General features: G+C 48.1%; 1 pseudogene; it reads left to right on the forward strand.

Annotated features, from left to right (window-relative positions):
* Nucleotides 1-15,514, forward strand: part of LOC121046549 — a 73,510-nt pseudogene that overhangs the window by 41,638 nt on the left and 16,358 nt on the right.

Here is a 15,514-nt window from a genome sequence, read left to right on the forward strand (position 1 = left end):
TGGCACAGTTGCTCAAATGAAGGTGCTCAAAGAGCATTATCTGAAGTCGAAACAGGGCAGGCTAAGTCTTTCATCTCTGCTAACAGTCCTCATCAATCAGTTTCTTCCAGAACGAAGAATTCAGTTTTTACAATAAAAAAGGGAAGGGTCTAGAGGTACATAACGTACCCCAACACTTTTCTTTAGTACCTGCATAACAGGCCCCCTCAGGCCGTCGCCGAGCCTTTGCATATAATACAAAGGCTCGACAGTGCACATCAGTGCACGAAAGGTGATGATTGTATTTTACTAGAAGGGGGTCTGTTCGCACTGATCTCAAGTATCTTTGAACAGCGACACACAGTAGATGTTAATGCACAATGTTGCACATGCGAATATCTTAAAAGAATTATCTTACCGTGCAAGTACTTCTTTGCAGTATTCCACCTCCTTCAAGGCTTTTAAGAAGCTGCCAGTGGAATACAGCTCCAGCGTTCAGTTAAGCCTTCATAGTGGTACAGAGGAACATATGTTCCCGTCATCCTCTTCCCAACTCGCATTAACCAAAATGAAGTCTTGGCCTTCTGCCACAGAAGCGCAAACAAGGGCTTGGAGGTTTCAGAGAAACAGGTTCATAATCTAATTGGTAGGTTGAATTGAACGCAGCTGTACCAATAAAGCAAAACTTGATGCAGCTTATGAACACCCAGAGGCAGTACTGGAGCTGTTGTCGTCCGGAACAGTCAACCAGTGGTTTACTGATTAGAAGATCTCCCACAAGAGGTTTCGCGGCGAACCATGAAAGTAGGAACATCCACCCTAGGGAAATTCAAGTGCGCTTGGTCTGACCGGAAAGAACACTGGAAAACCAATGGAAGGTTGAAGAACATTGACGGATTCAGGCAGCCCATGCAAGTAGACAGCAGTCGAATGTAAATAGAGCTAATTTCTTGCGCTAGCAACTAAAACATTAATCGTGCATTAGCGATTACATGAATATAACGGTGCCTGTTTTCCGGAATCAGTATATGATATCTGTTATCAGGTAGTAATCGTAAGGATCGGCACCAATGGTATAAATGCACTCAACACGACGCCGGAGCAGATCATCGGGAATAAAGTGGACCCTCTCTTCATAATAATTATAGTAATTATATTATTAATCTTTATTTGGCCCAGCAAAGCCGCGGCACCGCCGAAAGACAACAACCATTGAGGACCACGGTACCGCGTCTAATGATGGTGGTTATAAGATGATATGTACAAGTGGAGAACGACACGGTCTTCTGACCATCGCAAGCACCGTTGCCCGAGTCTCTGTTGTTGGGGAAGGGTCCAAGCAAATCAGTCAACAAGCCGAGGTGACCTCCGATAGCAATGAACGTTTTAGATGGGAAAACGCGTGGCAGTTTGGTGGTGTCATTGGTGCCATCGCTCACTTCAGTCACAAGGAGGGGATTAAACGGGCGTGCTTTAGTGAAGGCAGTGGGTTCCAGGTGGGGACCCAGACGTGGTAGACGGCTGCCACTGCGCTACACTTTTCAGTACCAGTGCAGGCTGGAGCAGGTGAATTGAACACAACCCCCTACATGGTACATACACGTACTTACAGCCCTTACAGCCAACAGGAACAGCAGCCAACATCAACAACAAGAAGTGCTAATTTTGCCTACGGTCTCGCGACCAAAACAAAACCAAAGAAGAGGAACAAGTGCTTATTTTGAAGATAAGACCACCAAACCCAATTTACGCAAATAAATTTAGAAAAAAAAATCAACGTGTCGCTGATGATTACATGGTTTATGCAATTAAACTGGCAGGTTTATGAAAATAGTAGTGTTTTACTCTATGAGATGGCGCTAAAAAAACGGAAGTAAAAAGAAAGCAAGTAGACCAAGACGATGATCATGATGGTCACGTGGCACCCATTGCCCAGCCTCCGAAAAGTGCCTCTCAAGTAACTCACCCGCAAGAGTGATTTTGAGGTCACGTGACGGGCTTCTGGGGGGCAAAAAACTAAAAGTTGTAATTGTGAAATCACCTCAGACTGCGGTGACGACAGAAAAGCGACCAGAAGAAGGAAAGTAGTCTCACGTTTTATGACACCCCAAAGGTCGTATTTCTTTTCGTTGTCTAAAAGGATGCAAGTTGCAGTCATAGACACGCAAAAAATATTACGATGCAAAAAATACCAGCTCGCAGCACCCAACGCTGTTCGAGCAGCGCTGGGGAACAGAACAGGGAGCATGCTATTGGTGATGGTGTGAATTGCCTGAAGGAATCTGTGAGTCGACGCCCTAAGGCAAAACCACCTTTTAAGAAAGTTGTGGATTATTCTAAGCTCAACGAACTCTCGCTTGTGCAGACCGATAAGGAAGGAGGATTTGTTGTAATGTCGAAGGGCCAGTTCCAGGGAAAAGCATTGAGAGTAATGGATAAGAACTTCAAAGAAGTTAAGTTTCGATCAAAGTCTCAAACATCTGCGGCGATTGAGTTGCTAAAAAGTCTGAACCTAGACATTTTAAGGAAAGCTGTAAACAAGGCAGAAAGTGAGATTTTGTAAAATGTTTTCACGGGAAAAACGCACAAGGCTGATTGTCCGTTCCGAGCCATTTTGTCGGAAAAGAACACTTGGAACGCTCGGATCAGTCGGTTTTTACAGCGCCATTTGGACACTTTTGCGCTAAAAGACCCTTTTTTGATGCAAAGATTGCTAGAAATAGTCAATGAACTTAGCGAAGGTTTTCAGAATGCTGTCACTGCAATATCTATGGATGTTGAGGACTTGTACTATTCCGTTCCTCACGATTGACTTTTCAAGGCTGTTCTGGATAAGATCAACGAGTCTGGAGAAATTAGATTTCAAAGTTCCCCGGGCGTTAGCGGCGATCATTTTTTGGAGCTGCTAGTCTTTTATCTTCAGTCGACTGCCGTCAGTTTTGACCAGCAATATTTGGTACAAAAGTCTGGTGTAGTGATCTGTGATAAGTGATTTTGCCACCAGGTGGCGCAACGTGTGTTCTGTCTTGTATGCTTTGATGCTGGGTTTATCGGGTTGTCTTATCTTGGGTTATGTGTGTTTATGCCAAGGAGGTTAAACTAAACTTTCTGGAGTGGCGGAGGGGCTCCGCGGCTGACGCCACGCGCCGCCATATTGCTCAGGGCAGAAAGCGGTCTGCCGCACTGTAACGCGTGCGGGCGCGTGCGGCCTCTGCGTTGTTTTTGTTGAGTGCGGTGCTTGGTGCGGTGCCTCTAATCGAATGAGGCCGCTGTGGGAGACGACTGCGACCTCTTCTGAAGACGATGGTGGGATCTTGCGCAGCATTTGGCTGCGCGAATCGCGTGAAGCAAACACCGGGGATAACTTTTCACGTGTAAGTAGCGTGCTTCGCTCACTCGCTTTCCCACACATATTTTTGCGATTACGGACGCATTCGCGCGTACAAGCATTTCCCATCTACGTCCGGGTGCCATGGAGACACTGTGAAACATTTTTGTGCTTTTCAGGTTTCCCAAGGACGTCGAATTGCGCAGTGCATGGGAGCGCGCTGTGAGGCGAGAAGGTTGGACTCCGAAGAAGAATGACGTCTTGTGTTCAACGCACTTTGAAGCAGACTGCTTCGATAGGACAGGGCAAACAACGAGACTACGAGCTGGTAGCATCCCTACCAAGTTTGCAGCGTTTCCAGCGCACCTACAAAAGCCAGTGAGTACGCTTCGTACAAGTGAGCGCTTCGTTTCCCAAATGTAGTTAATGTAGCGTTAGCTCCACATTTCTGGGATTTTCAGTTTTTTATATTTACTTGCGCATTCGCTCTGAATGCCGAAATTTCTGACTGTCGCGATATGCCTCTCTTTACGTAGGAGAAGAGAAAACGAGCTCCTGCTAAAAGTCGGGAGATGCCTTCGCCTGAGGAGCCTGTTTTGGATAGAGCTGCCGAAGTCTCCCCCCTGCAAACTTCACCCACGAAGGAGTGGTACAAGCTGTAGGAAATCGCGTACCGCCGCCGATTCGCCATTTCCCACGTGGTCCGTCAACGAACCGAGTCCAGCCTGGTTCTTTCACGGGAGCGGGATTCCGCTCCCCGTTTATTCGTACAATAAAACACAACACTACAAAACACTCAATCTAAACTACAAATACAAGCTACATTACACAATTATTTACAAATGCACGTTCAGGCTAAAGCTAAACACAAAGGAGGCCCTTAGGCCTCGCGTCCCGCGATATCCTAGATCCGGTCGCCAGCGCCACCCACTTGCCTGCCAGTGCCTGCGTCTCGGTCGCGTCCGGAGTTCTTTGAGGCCTCTTGCCCCCTGCCCCACCGAGTATAGACCGTTTTATCGTGGGTAGCACCATTTTGAGAGCGAGAGAGAAAAGGGGAAAGGGCTACCGGCGCTTTCCCCCTTTCTGATTGTGTAGAAAGAGTAAAAGCCCCGGATGAGAGGCTTGGCCGGTGTTGAATGTCTGCTGTGCCCCAACTTCTTTCGCGCTTTCTTTTATGTTTTAGACTCGCAAACTTAATAAGAGCCACGGGTCTCGATGGGAACAGTCCGCCGGTCATCGGGACACCATTGCTCGGTCATTGGGTGCACGAATAACGATAGAAAGCGTCGAATACCGCCCAAGGACCTCGTAGCTTGCATGGAATTCGGCCAGGCACGTGCGGCTGCAATGTTTGGAAGCTCCACCGCTTTCCGCGTGACTGTAAACGATGAACCATTCATAAATTTTTGCTTGCAATAATCCCCTTTCAACGCAGCCGTTTTTAGTAATGAACTACCGATACACGAACCGGGAACCTCAATTAACTTTTGTAAACACCCGGAGCTGCTACAGATCGTTTTGCTGCGCTGCTTTTATCTTGCGTGTCCGTGTTCTCATATTTCATTGTGGATGAACGACGAAGACGTTCTAGATGTAATTATATCGAACCGCAGAAAGCGCCAAAGCAGCCACGAATTATTATATTATTTGATGCAATATTTTGAGTACTAACCTCCAATTTCTATCACTGACACGTTCGCTGCCGCTGTTCCCCCCGTTGCCGCACTGGTGGAATGCCATGACTCGAACAAAGAAACGTACACACTGGGCTCGAAGACGCAGATCGCAACACAGGAGTCGTACCCTGGAGCGACTATCCAGCGCTTCAAAGCGCCCAATCAACGGAAACAACCCAAACAACCCACCAGCGGCACTCCAAGGAGCGCTTTTGCCGGCTCTCGGGTATCGCACAGGGGATCGCTATTCAGGAAAACCGATAGAACTACCTTTTCAACAATTTCTAGCCTCACCCGGCGGCGAAAATAAGCCTTCAACTCAGTGTTGTAAATGATGAAATCGAGTGAGTCACCACAGCAAATTATCTATATTCAGATAAATTCAGTTACAAAATTTTACAAGTTGAAACTTTCAGCAATTATCACGAGAAAACTGGCACGCACCTTGCGAGCGTACCCCATGTTCATCGGCGGTACAGCATTCGATGCGCGCTCCATTCACAAGCTGTTCCTAGCACAGTCGAGAAGATGGTGTTGAGGAAATGTCTTTTCGGTTTACAAACGCAATCCACTGCCGCCAAGACCGGGATCATGTGGAAAGCGATGGAGCTTAAAGACATTGCAGCCGCTCTCGCCTTACCGGATTCATTGCAAGCTACATAGGTCCTCGGACAGTATTTGACGCTTTCTGTCGCTATTCGTGCACCCTATGACCGAGCAATGGTGTCCCGATGACCGGGGAACTGTTGCCAGCGAAGCCCGTTACTCTAATTAAAGGGAAACTGAAGCGGTTCTCTATTTGAGAAAAAACATTTCAATGGCCTTCATTCTACCTCCAGGATCAGGAATATCAAGATTATTTTTCAATTTGGTGCACGGATGCTTCAAAAATTAATTTTTAAAGTACCGCCGAAGCCCCTCCTTCCCGGGGCGTGACGTCACACTAGGAGCTTTCGGAATCTCTGCTCTCGCTCATCTTCAGCGCCTGTCAAAGCTATGCACGCGCACTCTTGCTATTTTTAGAAAGGTCAGAAAGAGACGTCACGACTGGTGTCGGTGCGGGGAAATATACCTGGCAAGCTTGCCGTTGCACGCGCTGCCCACACGAGCGACACGCGCTTGGCGGCCCGAAGATCCTAGTATGACGTCACGACTGGTCGAATGTTTTTTCGCTTTTTCTCGTTTTTATTTGCGTCTTCAGAGAAAACAAAAGTGATATTCAGATTCACGGGATAAAAATACGCCAGAATTCACCTCTAACTCGTTTTTTTCAAGAAGTGTTTCAGCTTCCCTTTAAGTTTGCGAGTTCAAAACAGAAAAGCAAGCGCGAACGAAGTTGGGGCACAGCAGACACCCAACACCGGCCAAGCCTCCTCATCCAGGACTTTCACTCTTTCTACACAATCAGAAAGGGGGAAAGCGCCGGTAGCCCTTTCCCCTTTTCTCTCTCGCCCTCTTTCAGTAAAACGGTCTATACAGTGCAGTCCACTTATAACGATATTGAGAAAACCGCAAAATCCAATCGTTATAGCCGATTATCGTTATATCTGGATCAAATCAAATCTAAAAAAATAGCGATCAAATCTAAAAAATTTGATCGCTATAAGCGATATATCGTTATATCTGGTATCGTTATAAGTGGATTACACTGTATATCTATCGATGGGCGAGGAGGTTTCTCCTCGCCTGCCACGGGGGCGCCTGCAGCGCCCTCCAGTGGCTAGGAGAGAAAGCGGCGCGTCGGGAGCCGAATTCGAGATCCCGATCGACCCCGCGGCAACACGACCATGTGATCGTGTCGCGGCCAAGATTGGCCGAATGGTTTGATGGGCGCCCTCGTGAATTCACGGTGCGCCATAAAGCAGAAAGTGCATGAATCGGCGAACGAGGTACAGCAGCTGAAAAAGAAGGTCAAGACATTGCAGCAGAAGAAACGGAGACTTTCAAAACGCATTGATGCTTCTCAGGATTTGATTGAGCAGCTAAAGGAGCAGAACCTTTTATCGGAAAAAGGGTTGGAGGTTTTCCAAGCGTCATTTTCTCCGGATATCCAGCACCTTCTCAAAAGAACTCATGAAAAGACGAACAAATACTCCCCAGAATTAAGAGCATTTGCACTGACGCTTCACTATTATTTGCCAAGGGCTTATGATTATGTGCGAGCGAAGTTTAACAATGCTTTGCCAAACCAGCGAACTCTTCGCGAATGGTACAAGGCGGTGAATGGTGATCCCGGCTTCACGTCAGAATCATTCGAGTTTATCAAGAACATAGTGCAAGGAAGAGACGAGCCACTGGTCGCTGCCATAATGGTTGACGACATGTCTACTAAAATACATGTCCAACTTGTGGGCAACAAAGTTTTCGGATAAGTCGACTTGGGCATGGAAATGCCAGATGACAGCCTCCCAGAAGCAAGGAATGCCTGTGTTTTCATGGTGGTGGCACTCAATATGAGGCTGAAGGTGCCCCTTGGCTATTTTTTCATTGATTCTCTCTCTGGTTCCGAAAGAGCGCAGCTAACGAAAGAGTGTATCTCGCACGTGACTTCAGCAGGTGTCATAGCAGCATCACTGACTTTTGATGGAGCGGCCTCAAACTTTTCAATGGCCAGTTTTCTTGGTGCTGATCTCCGCCTGCGTTCTCCGGGATTTAACACTTCATTCCAGTGCTCAGAAGATTGCCAAAACAAAGTATTTGTGATTCTAGATGCTTGCCACATGATCAAGCTTGTGCGTAACTGCTTGGAATCAGTAAACCACCTCACTGATATTCAAGGGCGCAAAGTGAAGTGGTCATACATTGAAGCTCTTGAGGCCTTGCAACAAAAAGAGGGGTTGCACCTTGTGGGGATTCCTCTGGTCTCCCTTCCGCGATGGCTGTGATAACGGCCGCGGGTCGGAACGCTCGGCCTTCTTCGCCGTGAGCTCCGACCTGTTCGTGAGGCGGAGGGCCGCCTGGCTTGGGGGGCTCTCCTCTCACTCTCTCCCGGGGGGACTTCTTTCCGTCCCCCCGCTCGGATGCGAATCACTGCCGACAGGCGAGGAGGTTTCGCCTCTTGTTTTCCCGCTTTCGGGAAAGGGACTCGTCCGGGTGACCGCGAAAGAGATAGGACGTGTGTCGGCGACTTCTCCGATGCTTCCCCGGTCTTGGCTCTCCGGAACCCCGCGTTTGGCCAGGTAAGGACCTTTTCTTACCTTGCCGGCGCGGGGGGCATTTTGAATGGGGACATTGTAGTTCATTTTAAGAGTGTTCTAATAAATGCTCTAGGACTCTGTCCTTACTATGGTACGTGTGTCTTCTCTTCATCTATATTCGAGAGAGTGAGACAAGGTAGGCGATCATTGGCACCGACGGAGGTAATTTATCGAACCGACCCGCGGTAATGTAGCCCTAAACGTCGTCTATATTGCCGCGGAGATGTGCGGACCGCGCGCTACTAGGTTTGACGTCTCCTTTGAGATCGCCGCCGCTGTTGAGAAAACCCTTTGGTTACTCTATCGGTGCCTGTGTTAGTTGGTAGCTAGCGAAATCCCACAACCTTGGAAACAAGCTGACAAAAGTTCATATGGAATGGGCAAAGCAAAAAATGAAGGTTCGACTGGCTGTGCAGACCCTTAGCTCATCTGTTGCTGATGCACTGGACTTCTGCGAGTATAAGCTAAAGCTTCCCCAGTTTCAAGGTGCCCACACAACAGCGGAGTTCATTTAAATCTTTGATCACCTCTTCGATACTCTGAACTCGAGGAACCCTCTTGCGCGATCATTCAAAGCCCCAATGCGGCAACAGAATGTAGCTTCTTGGAAATTGTTCTTCCACGAAGCCGAGGAGTATATTAGGGGGCTGAAGGATGCAAGTGGGCGACCAGTGATAGACGGACTGACAAAAACTGGGTTTGTTGGCCTCATCATTTGCATACGAAGTGTCACTGCCCTTTTCGATTCACTTGTGGCCACAAAAATTTTGAAGTATCTGTTGACGGACAAGATGTCGCAAGACCATTTGGAAACGTTTTTTGGTTGTGTGAGGGGAAAGGGGGGATACAACAACAACCACTCAACCTGCCAGTTCAGAGCCGCCTATAAGCGCCTCCTCTTCCACACAGAGGTAACATCGTCTGACGCTGGGAACTGCTGCCGAGATGTGGTGTCTATCCTGAACATTTCCTGTGCTGTCAGCCTTGCCGAGTCACCAACAGCAGTTACGTCACACAGAGGTCATCGCTGCTGGAGCCTTTGGATGATGAGCATGACTACACTCATCGTGTTGATCTCCCTCAGAGCCTTTCAGCAGTGACGAGTGCTGTTGTGCCGTATATAGCGGGATTTGTGGCTCGCAAGGTGCGGTCTGTCACCAACTGTGAGGAGTGCTGTGCTGCGCTGGAATCAAGTGAACTCCCAGACCTTGTCAGAGCAAAGAACAGAGGTAGACTTGTCGCATCATCGAAGGACGTCTTAGAGATCTGCAGTATTGCAGAAAAGGGACTGCGAGTACTACAGCATGAATGCAAGAACCTGGAATCCTTGAGTACTAGCTCAGAAAGCCTTTTGGTAGATGTGACGACTGCAGTGATTGAAAAAGCATTGTTCGCTCAGCTGGAACCTCACCTGTTGAACTGTTACCCCCTTGATAACCATATATATTGCTTATCAAAGAAAATTGCTAGCATGTATATCAGAACAAGACTTCATCACATTTCTAGGAAAATGAATCAGGAAAACTGAAAAAAAAAAAAAAAAAGTGCGCACACTGCTAACAAGAGAGATGATTTTCAAAAATCTCTGAAGTGCAAGAAATTGATTGATGTGCTTTTCCATTTGATGTAGCTCACTGTTAGTGTTTGACACATTTGTTCTTTTAGTTAGAATTTTATTTTTTGCTGGAAGATTCAACGTTTAGTTTAGTCTAATGCATCTGGTGCTGAATGTGACTGACTGTAGGGTTTGACACGCCGACGCAATGCAGGCAATGAGGCGCGCCGTAGTGGAGGGCCCCGGATTAATTTTCACCACCTGGGACCTGGGGATCATTAACGTGCGCCGAAATCTCGTGCACACAGGCGTTTTCGTTTTTCGCCTCCCTCAGAAAAGTGGCCGCCGCGGCCGGGAATCGTGGTGCTGAATGTGGACAAGTGAATAAATATTGTTGTACCATGAACCTTCAGTTTCCTTTATTGTTTTATTGGTTTCACATCGTTGTTTTCGTCACCAGGTAGCATTCTACAACTTCTCACTTCGTTTCTTAAATTTTGTTTTCATTGCATCTTCTCGAGCGGTACTTCTGCCGTGAGACTGCAGTGTAAACATATAATACGAACTGATATCCTATCGCATCATCTTTAGCTCTAAGTGTAAGTGTCAAGAAAAAAAAAATAAATCGGATGTATATTAGCCGCCCCAAAGTTCCCTCGCGTCCTAAAAAAAGTAAAGCGACCCTTTCATTGCTACAACAGAAGGCACGGCTGCAAGCTCACGGTGCACAACGGCGGCACAAGGCAGTCGCCGTCTCCTTCTGCCCTGAGCAATATGGCCACCAACGGGTTTCCGTGGCTTCACTCCGATACATGAGCGTGTATGCGGGACCGCCACTCCAGAAGTTCTAGTATAACCTCCTTGGTTTATGCATCTATGATGTCACGTGATATATGTTAATAAAAAAGCCGCCGTCCGTCAGCGACGTCAGAGAACTACGGGACACCCAGCAGGCAACATGTCTTTGTCTCATTCTTCGTAAGCCCCGAACGCGCGGGGCCGCGGCTTCCTACCCGGCCAGATCATGTGAGTGCTGTTAGCGTCCTCTCCTTTCGTACCGTCGTGTAGAAGAGATTACTACATCTGGTGTCTGCATTGGGTCGACAGTTGCCCCTGTTTTGTGTAACATTTTTCTGGCATGACTGGACCGGCAAATTTTAGATAGGCTTGCAGATTTCCATGTTTTAAAGACGTATTGATACGTTAGTGACTACTCTTTAATTTTAGATACAGACTCGGGTTTGGAGAAAACGGTTGAGAAGATCGTCGAACTGTTTAGAGAGGTGTCAGGTGGACTTAATTTTACCTGGGAATTTGCCTGTGAATAACTGCATTCAGTTTTTAGACATTTTGATCCTTTTTTCTGAAGAACATGTCTGTTGGCAGTATTGTCCGCGCACTAAAAGCCTGGTTTTGTTTGAAGGTGCTCACTCTAAATTGGCAAAGAGGGATATAGCCTTGCCATATCTAAGTGCGGCTCTGGAACAAAGTTGTAATCACCAGATGATAGTCAGTTTTGAACGACAATAAAAAAGGTTAAGAAGCGCGGGGTTCCCTCTAACCTAATCTCTAGTTGCTGTCAGAGCCTTCTTCGAAAGCTATAAAGAAGTAAAAAAAAAGGCAGCGAGGCAAGTCAAAAAAGGCAACGAGTGCAAGCCATTTTGTACATGCATACCGTGTCGCATAGTCTAAAAACGGTAGCTGGTAGATACGACATTAAATTGTTTTTTTCAGCACCGTGTATACTTGCCAGGATATGTCCGATGTTGACAAGGCAAAAAAAAAAAAAAAAAAAAAAAACACCGTGCACCAAGAAACACGCAGCGGAATATACTGCTTGCGTCACCAGTGTGGTGTACAAGATTCCGTTTAGTTTTGGCAGAGTCTACATTTGGGGGGGGGGGGGGGGGGGGGGGGCAGACAGGGCGCTGTTTCAATAATAGAGCACGAGAACATAATTTGTGTGTGCGCAACAACGCAGGGGGCCATCTCGCTGACGATTGTAGGCGATGTGGGTGTAAACCTAACCTGACTGGCACAGAGCTTTTAAGAAAGGCAGAGGAAAAAAACGGAAAAAAAGATTATAGAGGCATTGTACATAAAAAGAAAGAAAACAGTTGTGTCAGCGCTTTATTTTTCTATTTGCTCCAGAGTGAGATGGTGTTTCTGGAAGGTCGGCTCTGATTGTGGCGATTGCATCCGATGTGGTTTGGGCAATGTGTATATATAGGGGACAGTGGTGGTAATAAAAACCAGCTGAGACTGAAACGCCTGTCCTGTCGTCCGTGTTTCTTTATTGTACCCGTTGGTTCGCGCTTTTGAACCTTTTATTTAGTAATGGACCAACCAGCCCAAACCCAAGTTTTAATGCAAACCTGGATCCCTGGGACGTGATTTGTCGCCGCATTGGGACCATTTTCGATGGATGGACGTTATACGAGACGTACTCCCGGCTCAAAATATCGCCGCGCATCATGTTGATGAACTTTCGTCCTATGCCTCTCTATGCGCGAAGGTGTGCTTTCCATCACGCTTGAGTTATTTTGCGTCGTGATCAACTGCGCGCCAGCCAGCGTTGTCGGCAGCATAAAAGAGCATCGGGTGGCACTCCATTTTTATATATACAGGTCTTTGTTCGTCTCCATAAAGAGCTGTATTTATAAAAATCGGGTACCACCCGTTGCTGTTTTAAGGCTTGCAGGAAATCGAGAAGCCGACCCGTCGGCAGTCAGAAAAGTCCCAGTAAATGTAACCATGCCAACTTTGAAAAAACAAAACAAAACAAAAAAAAAAAAAGCGAGGTGAGCATGGGTGTATACGGCTCGCATACCGCCCGGATACGGCCCCATACGCACTTAGAGTCCTGCGGTCGACGAAGCCACTCACCATGCTTGTGATTTTCAAAAACAACAAAAACAACGTCAATAATTAAGCGTCTGCGTGCAAGTTAAAGGCAAAAATGACGGGCGCCGTGCATCAACGTGGTGGAACTCGGCTTACTGCAGGTGTAAATGGGATTTTGGAAACGCCTTGTAGAAAACCCTACACCAGGCAAACACGCGTTCCAGCCATCATGCCGGGGCTCTGGGAATGGTGGAGTCCCCTCTTTTATTAGAGCGAGCAGGACAGACAAGCAATACGGCTAATAGAAAATAAGGCCTGCCCATGGCATCATCGTTAGTGCATCCCAAACCCGCCCCAAGCGGTAAACATGCTAAAGCTCGGTGAGAGTCATCGCAAAGCGGCGGGCACATCTGTCTTGACGTCTCCGCACGCTAGAGCCGCGCTCGTTGTTGGACGCTGCAGGACGCTCTGGCGGCGATGCAGCTAGGCTGCGCTGCTTCCCCTCCACCGAACGTCATGGCTAGGAAGTTTGCGCAGGGCCGCCTACCTTGCGTCAGCAGCGACGCCAGCGCGTCTTGCAGTGTATCGTAACGAGCGCGACGCGGCAACGGCAAGACAGACTCCTTGTCGCGGAGCTTCAGCGTGTTTTCCGTTGGGGGCCGGTAGGGGAGTCACTAACGATGACGTAATGCGCAGCGGTGGTACTGGGAAAATGCCTCGTCTCCCAGGTGGCATTGCGACAAGGCCGTGACCTCTCCTCCTCGACTCCCTCTGTAGGGACTGGTTCCAGAACCGCGTGAACGACCTGGTGCAGCTGTTCCCGGCCGTGTCGGCGCCTCCGCGCGTGCCGCTGTACCAGGACGACCAGGCGGACGCCATCGCGCGCTTCGGCGAGCAGTGGTCCCCTTCTGAGGGCGGCGCTGTGCCGGGGCTTGCTGAGCGGGGCGCTTCGACGGCCCCATGTTGCAGCTGCAGGAGTACGTGGCCGTGGGATGGCGCTTCGCCGGCATGAAGCACGTGCACCTGATCCTCGAGTTCCTCAGCGGCCGCAACTCCTGGGTGCTCGACGTCATCCCGGAGCTGCGCGCCAGGGGAGACCGCCTCCAGGCCTTCCTCAAGGTGCTCACGCTCTTAGGCACTTTCTGCCAATACCAAAAAAAAAAAATAACGCATGCGCTCCCCCCCCCCCCCCCCCCCCCCCCCCAAGCGTCATCACTAGTAGACCCACGCAGCGCGGCCTAGCTTACGCCAACAGAGTGAGGGCGCAGGCGAGCTGGTGCAAGTTCACCATTTTGGTAAAACACCTGAGACTGAGGGTCAAAAAACTTCTTTCCCTCTCTCTCCTACTTTTGGTTGTCTCAAATTCTTTCCCGCCTAGTCTCGGGTGTTTTAACAAAATGGTAGCTTACGTCACCATTGCCGACAGCTCGTTTAGCAGCATCTTCTAAACAGCGGGACGCTACCACGCGGCGATTAAGCCCCGATTTCAATTCCTGGGGAAACCCCTGGGGCCCAGTGTTGCATCGGTGCTGCATGAAGTCTTTCTAGCGAAGTTTGAGCGTATCATTTCTCAAAGCTTAACTGACATCCCGGTTTGCAGATAGGAAGATGCTTTTATCGTTTTGGTTTGTATGCTGCCAGAAGCACGCCTGGAGTTTGGTGCTCAATTTGTCTCACGAGTTTTTAACCGCTGTTCGAAATATTAACGTTTCACGCTTAAATTGCCAACGGAAGTCGTCTTTTTTTTTTTTTTTACAGTTTTTAGATATACTTTTGCCTTTTAACTCCACCAGCCATATCTGCTGAATGTAGATCCCACGAACATAAAAAGAGACCCTTTTGCCCTTTGACTCGGCTTACTCTTAACTAACATTTTAGTGAAAAACCCGAAACTGAGGTATTGACAGACGACGACAAAAAGAGAAGAAGAACGTCTCAAACACAGCTTCGGTGAGCAGTTCTCCTTCTCTTCCTTGTCGTCTGTCAATACCCCAGTCTCGGGTTTTTCACTAAAATGTTTGATACACACCAGTTCACTTGCGCCCGTACGTTCTGCTCATTACTCTTAACTGTTTAAATGGTATTGCCCCACCGTGCCTCCGTTCGCTTTATTAAAGTCCTGTCCACACTTAGTTCGCGAGAGTTTTGACCGTGAGGTACTTCGCCCGAAACAATCAAATTTGCCCCTTTTTCTTTTGGGAGGAGTAACGGAATATCTGCTAAAGAAGCTGAAAAATCCAACAAGGCACCCAGGAAAACGGTTAAAGAATTTCTAAGTGCTTCCCTACTAGCACAGAGTCTTGCAAAACTTGAAAAGTAGAGCAGCGAAGTACAACGTTGATGTCGTTTTCACAGCCCCCTGCAAACTGGCGAAAATGTGCGCGATTCTGAGCGGGCAAAATAATAAACATGAGAAACAAAACTGTGACAAGAAGCACACCGAGCACTTAGTGCCTTGTGCCACTGAAGTTGTGTACATGATTCTTCTGAGCTGCGGTCGAGTATATATAGGCCAGACCGGTCGTTGTTTAAATGACAGACTGCTAGAGCACGCGGCTTCGCTGTACAACGGCTATGGGTCTCATTTGCCAATCAATACATTGCAAGAACTGTTCCCCCTTACCGGACAACACGCAGGTGGCAGGACGCAGCTGAGTGAAGTTGGAGAGAAAGATGTTGGAAGCGGCCTTTCTATTTGCCTGCGAACAAGATCGCTGTATCAGTGTCGCTTCTGTGCATTTGACGAGCAGAGAGCTGCAATTCATCAACAGTGATTAATAGTCTTTTTGATACGTGTTTTCTTTCCCACCTGAATACGACTTTACGCGTGACGCTGCCGGTTTAGACGAGCTAACTTTCGGGTTAATCGAGTGCTGATTCTTCTCCGTGGTATGACGCCACACAAATATGGGAATAGATGGGCACGTGCATGCGC

This window comes from Ixodes scapularis, unplaced genomic scaffold (assembly GCF_016920785.2).
Source record: "Ixodes scapularis isolate PalLabHiFi unplaced genomic scaffold, ASM1692078v2 PGA_scaffold6__148_contigs__length_123643588, whole genome shotgun sequence".
Classification (NCBI taxonomy): Eukaryota; Metazoa; Arthropoda; class Arachnida; order Ixodida; family Ixodidae; genus Ixodes; species Ixodes scapularis.